Raw genomic sequence first — 6628 nt, 5'->3', positions numbered from 1 at the left:
TATATATATATATATATATATATATATATATATATATATATATATATATATATATATATATATATATATATATATATATATATATATATATATATATATATATATATATATATACACATATATAGGTAGCATAAGAGGGCTTCCCGCCAGTTACCCGCTCATGACAGGCTGAAGGCGCTCTAGTCAAGCCCCGGGGTTGAAAAGAAGGTCCCCTTCTCCCCGTGTAGTCAGAGTGGCGCTGGATACCACCCTCGAGCGTCAGATACACTTCTAGTAAATATAAATAGCCTAGAAAGTGAAGGAGAACACAGTCGCCCAGATAGCCGAATTGGTAAGGCATTCGACATGTAATCGAAAGGCGTGGGTTCGGTCCCCACTCTGAGCGCGTGTTTTTCTTTCTTTCTTTCTTCTGTATATTAAAAAAAATGTTTACTTCATTAACCGTAGTGAAAAAGAAAAGAGCCTAACCACACCCCTATGCCTCCTTTGGCGTTGTAGACTGCTGCCCTATCTTTCTGTATTTCCTCAAGGAGCCCCTCATTTCCTTACTATATTATTCTGCGAAAGCCAAGCGAGGGTCTCGGTTCTGGCAGCCTTGATGCCTAGGTAGCATAAGAGGGCTTCCCGCCAGTTACCCGCTCATGACAGGCTGTAGACGCTCGAGTCAAGCCCCGGGGGTTGAAAAGAAGGTCCCCTTCTCCCCGTGTAGTCAGAGTGGCGCTGGATACCACCCTCAAGCATCAGATACACTTCTAGTAAATATAAATAGCCTAGAAAGTGAAGGAGAACACGGTCGCCCAGATAGCCGAATTGGTAAGGCATTCGACACGTAATCGAAAGGCGTGGGTTCGGTCCCCACTCTGGGCGCGTGTTTTTCTTTCTTTCTTTCTTCTGTATATTAAAAAAAATGTTTACTTCATTAACCGTAGTGAAAAAGAAAAGAGCCTAACCACACCCCTATGCCTCCTTCGGCGTTGTTGACTGCTGCCCTATCTTTCTGTATATATATACAGGGTGTCCCAGCTATCATGCACCGAGATTTAAAAAAAGAGAAATTGCGTAACTCGAAGAACACCTAGTGCCTAATGTTTGCAGTGCTGTGAAGAAGCGGAGAGTAATTTTTTCGTTAATGAGACTTAATTAATTAATTATAATTAATTATCTAACTCGAGAAATACTGTCATAATCACTAAAGTGTGAATGAGGCACTTGTAGGTAGCCACGAGGGGCATCTAACTGCGGTATTTTCAGCGACGAACTAATTGCGTACTCATTTATTCTGACTGATAAAGGAAGCCCGCGAAATATGAAAAATACCACGTGACGACGCTTACGCGCGCATTGTAAAGCAGCGTCCCCAAACAAAGCTGATTGAAAGCAACTGCTTCGCGTGTTACCCGCCCGAAGAGACAGCGCATCACCTTGATAATAGCATGCATGGAAGGAGCAGCAGCACCAAGATTCGCGGGACGCGTGTGCAGATAAGGAAGAAACTCGGTCGCGATTTCTTCTTTCTTTCTTTTGTCTATTTCATTCTGGCTAACTCAGAGGCAGCCTGTTTGAGGGCGTTGCTTTACACTGCGCGCGGAGGCGCCGTCACGTGGTATTTTTAGTATTTCGCGGGTTTCCTTTATCAGTCAGAATAAATGTGTACGCAATTAGTTCATCGCTGAAAATGCCGCGGTTAGATGCCCCTCGTGGTTACCCACAAGTGCCTCATTGACACTTTAGTGATTAGGACAGTATTTGTCGAATTAGATAAATAATTGCAATTAGTTAATTAAGTCTCATTAAAGAAAAAAATACTGTCCGCTTCTTCACAGTACTGCAAACAATATGCACCTGATTTCCTTCGAGTTACGCCCTTACTCTTTTTTAAAATCTTGCTGCATGATAGCTGGGACACCCTGTATATATATATGGTTAGTAGAGACAGAGACAAACGAGAAATACGTAGAAAAAAATAAGTTTACTGACGGTTCAGGGAGAGGACTCCCTTTCTTCAGAGTCACTCTGAAGAAAGGGAGTCCTCTCCCTGAAACGTCAGAAAACTTATTTTGTTTTCTACGAATTTCTAGTTTGTCTCTGTCTCTACTAACCTTATGTTTTTCGCGCTCTGTGTGAGTTTTATCTTTTCAGAGTATATATATATATATATATATATATATATATATATATATATATATATATATATATATATATATATGTGTGTGTGTGTGTGTTTGTGTAAATATATAAATATATATTTATATATATATATGTATATATACAGAAACATAGGTCAGCAGTCTACAATGCCAAAGGAGGCATAGGGGTGTGGTTAAAATCTCTATTTCTTAATACAGTTATGAAGTTAAGATTTTTTTTTAAATATAAGGAAGAAAGAAAGAAAGGAAAACACGCGCCCAGAGTGGGGACCGAACCCACGCCTTTCGATAAAATCTCGAATGCCTTACCAATTCGGCTATCTGGGCGACTGTGTTCTCCTTCACTTTCTGGGCTATTTATATTTACTAGAAGTGTATCTGACGCTTGAGGGTGGTCGCCCAGATAGCGGAATTCGTAAGGCATTCAAGATCTAATCGAAAGGCGTGGGTTTGGTCCCCACTCTGGGCGCGTGTTTTTCTTTCTTTCTTTCGTCGTTATATTTTAAAAAAATCTTAACTTCATAACCGTATTAAGAAATAGAGATTAACCACACCCCTATGCCTCCTTAGGCGTTGTAGACTGCCGACCTATGTTTCTGTATTTCCTCAACGAGCCCCTCATTTCCTTACTATATTATTCTGCGAAAGCCTAGCGAGGGTCTCGGTTCTGGCAGCCTTGATGCCTAGGTAGCATAAGAGGGCTTCCCGCCAGTTACCCACTCATGACAGGCTGTAGACGTTTGAGTCACGCCCCGGGGGTTGAAAAGAAGGTCCCCTTCTCCCCGTGTAGTCAGAGTGGCGCTGGCTACCACCCTCAAGCGTCAGAAACACTTCTAGTAAATATAAATAGCCCAGAAAGTGAAGGAGAACACAGTCGCCCAGATAGCCGGATTGGTAAGGCATTCGAGATCTAATCGAAAGGCGTGGGTTCGGTCCCCACTCTGGGCGCGTGTTTTTCTTTCTTTCTTTCGTCCTTATATTTAAAAAAAAATCTTAACTTCATAACCGTATTAAGAAATAGAGATTAACCACCCCCCTATGCCTCCTTTGGCGTTGTAGACTGCCGACCTATGTTTCTGTATTTCTCAACGAGCCCCTCATTTCCTTACTATATTATTCTGGGAAAGCCAAGCGAGGGTCTCGGTTCTGGCAGCCTTGATGCCTAGGTAGCATAAGAGGGCTTCCCGCCAGTTACCCACTCATGACAGGCTGTAGACGTTTGAGTCACGCCCCGGGGGTTGAAAAGAAGGTCCCCTTCTCCCCGTGTAGTCAGAGTGGCACTGGCTACCACCCTCATGCGTCAGATACACTTCTAGTAAATATAAATAGCCCAGAAAGTGAAGGAGAACACAGTCGCCCAGATAGCCGAATTGGTAAGGCATTCGAGATCTAATCGAAAGCCGCGGGTTCGGTCCACACTCTGGGCGCGTGTTTTTCTTTCTTTCTTTCTTCCTTATATTTAAAAAAAAATCTTAACTTCATAACCGTATTAAGAAGTAGACATTAACCACACCCCTATGCCTCCTTTAGCGTTGTAGACTGCCGACATATGTTTCTGTATTACCTCAACGAGCCCCTCATTTCCGTACTATATTATTCTGCGAAAGCCTAGCGAGGGTCTCGGTTCTGGCAGCCTTGATGCCTAGGTAGCATAAGAGGGCTTCCCGCCAGTTACCCACTCATGGCAGGCTGTAGACGTTTGAGTCACGCACCGGGGGTTGAAAAGAAGGTCCCCTTCTCCCCGTGTAGTCAGAGTGGCGCTGGCTACCACCCTCAAGCGTCAGATACACTTCTAGTAAATATAAATAGCCAAGAAAGTGAAGGAGAACACAGTCGCCCAGATAGCCGAATTGGTAAGGCATTCGAGATCTAATCAAAAGGCGTGGGTTCGGTCCCCACTCTGGGCGCGTGTTTTTCTTTCTTTCTTTCTTCCTTATATTTAAAAAAAAATCTTAACTTCATAACCGTATTAAGAAATAGAGATTAACCACACCCCTATGCCTCCTTTGGCGTTGCAGACTGCCGACCTATGTTTCTGTATTTCCTCAACGAGCCCCTCATTTCCTTGTATATATATATATATATATATATATATATATATATATATATATATATATATATATATATATATATATAAGAATAGGCAACCAAGACAGCCGAAGAAAGCAAGAGGGACAATGTGGTAGGTCAGATTTATTTTTTGAGTGTAAGAAAGTGGAGAAAAGATGCCCGCCAGGTGGCGTATAGGCTTCTCCTAGTCAGCACAGCCAAGCGACGCATGGCGCCGTCTACGCGCATGTTTGAAGCTATGTCTACTTGCATGTGGCCCTCAGTTTAATCGCTCAGAACCGCTTGTTCTCGTAGGATAGTGGTTCGGCTCTTGCGAAGTGAACATCCTAAACCGGGTTCAAATCCCGTTACCGCTTTTTTTTATTTGTAAGGGTTAGCATTTATTTGTTATCATGCATATAATCTATTTATGACATCTTCATGCATTATAAATAGGATTTAAGGTATTTTTGTTGCCTTTTGGTGAGTTTCAGCTACTGCTCCTTGTACGTTCTTGCCGGTTTTCCCCTTTCAAGTCGGTTTAGGTTATTTCTGTTGAATATTTTTCCACACCGCGGTTTTCAACCATTGCAGGTCCGTTTTCGCTGTTATTTATTTCACTTCAGGTGGTTCTCTATGCTTTAGGTACGTTTATGCTGTGATATAACCCCCATAAGCAACCTCCGGTGATAGCTGGCTGTACTGACTAGGAAACGCACAAATGCCTGCCGGGTGGATCCGAACCCACGACATCCAGAATACGCGTATCGTGCGATGACCACTACGCTAGCGTCGGGGCTGTTCTACCCTCCACTTTCCTGGGTACTTATCTCAGGGAAATTATTTCCTGTTCTTGGGGGTAGTGGACACCGCCACTTCGACTGCTCGGGGTGAAGGGGACCTTCTTTTTAACCCCCGGGCCGTGACTCGAGCATCAACGACACGTCGGGAGTGGTCGACCGGCGTTAAACCCTTTTAAGCTACCTAAGGCAGCGAAAGTACTAGAACAGAGACCCTCGCAATGCATATAGCGAATTACAATGAGAAAGGAGGGGCCTGTTGAATGAATACAGAAATAAGGGCAGGCAGTCAAGAAAGCCAAGGAAAGCAAGCGGAAAATGTGATAGCTCAGATAATGATTTGAAAGAATGAAAGAAAGTGGAGAAAATATGCTCGTTAGGGGGTATCCAAACCCACGACCTCCAGAATATGCGTCTTCGCAACAGACGCGTATTCTGGGGGTCGTGGGTTTTTTTTTTCAAAAACAAACTGCACCCAGCGGCAGTTTTTTTATGCAGACGAGCTACAAAAACTCCCATGTGACGAGATTTCGGCGCACCTTAAAGATCTCCTGGCAGTTTAATTGCTTCGTCGGCCTGCAATATACGGTGTGCCTCATAACACAGGCCTGAGTAGCAGCTTGGAGGCATCAATACATCAATATTTCTTGGGAAGGGGCCAGGTTTCTAGGGAAAAAAAGACAGGAACTCACCACATGGTTTTAAATTATTCCGCGCCGATTTCCCACACGAAAAATTCAGTCTTTTTTTAGCTGCTTTCGGTCATAGAATAAGCAAAGCACCAAGAGAAATGTTTTCATGTATGCGTCCCTTTCTTTGTCCAGCCTTTCACAACCAAACGGGTCACCACTGCGAAGGCAGGGAACGCTGTGGTGGCTGGGATAATCGTCAGTATTTGAGGACCCGTAGAGAGGAGAATTGCTCTGCCAGCTTTATTACCTCGTCCACCAGAACGATTCTACATAAGGGTGTTTTACAGCAACGTTACAGCAGCTACTGAGAGTAGAACCCCGACTTGCGATGTCCCTCAAGTAACTATATTTATGTTGGAAAGCCTGGCAAAGGCCGGAAAATAGGAAACGCTGCAAGTGATTGCAAAATAACCGTGGATCTTTTGAAGGAGGGAGAAGATATTGTGCCGGAAAAAGCTTGCAGCACTATATTTGAAATGCTTGAAGACTCAAAAAGTGCGCACAGCCTGGACAAACGCGAACATTATTCTGATTCATAAGAAGGGAGATCCTAAGGGCCTAGAAATTATAGACCCATCAGCCCATTCTCAGTTGTATACAAGCTGTTTACCAAACTTATAGTTAGCGGTATAGGTGACAACCTAGATTTCCAGCTACCCAGACAGCAGGTTGGGTTTAGGAAAGGGTACTCAACCGTGGATCACATCCATGTCGTCAATCAAGTGACAGAAAATTCCATAAAGCTAACCACATTTACATGGAATTTATACACTACGATAAAGCGTTTCAGCGCTCACCGCAGCCATGCTTGAAGTATTAAAAGACGAGGGAATAGAGGAGATCTTCTATAGGACTTATAGAAGACATATATAAAGGATACACGGGAAGGAGAACCCTCCACAAACAAAGTGATACATTTCCGATCCGAAAGCGAGAAAGA

At 43.4% G+C, this 6628-nt stretch overlaps 2 non-coding genes across 2 annotated transcripts; one reads left to right on the top strand and one right to left on the bottom strand.

Moving 5' to 3' along the window:
- Positions 1 to 795: 795 nt before the first annotated feature.
- Trnat-cgu (transfer RNA threonine (anticodon CGU)) lies at positions 796 to 867 on the top strand. The gene has a single exon. It is a non-coding gene; the product is annotated as a tRNA-Thr (tRNA).
- Positions 868 to 2402: 1535 nt separating this feature from the next.
- On the bottom strand, positions 2403 to 2474 carry Trnak-uuu (transfer RNA lysine (anticodon UUU)). Its single transcript has one exon. It is a non-coding gene; the product is annotated as a tRNA-Lys (tRNA).
- Between the last annotated feature and the right edge of the window lie 4154 nt (positions 2475 to 6628).

The sequence above is a fragment of the Haemaphysalis longicornis genome, unplaced genomic scaffold (assembly GCF_048455015.1).
Source record: "Haemaphysalis longicornis isolate Haplotype H1 unplaced genomic scaffold, Haemaphysalis longicornis Haplotype H1 scaffold_4, whole genome shotgun sequence".
Lineage (NCBI taxonomy): Eukaryota > Metazoa > Arthropoda > Arachnida > Ixodida > Ixodidae > Haemaphysalis > Haemaphysalis longicornis.
The sequence above is the reverse complement of the archived record's forward strand: the minus strand, read 5'-3'. Positions and strand labels throughout refer to the sequence as shown.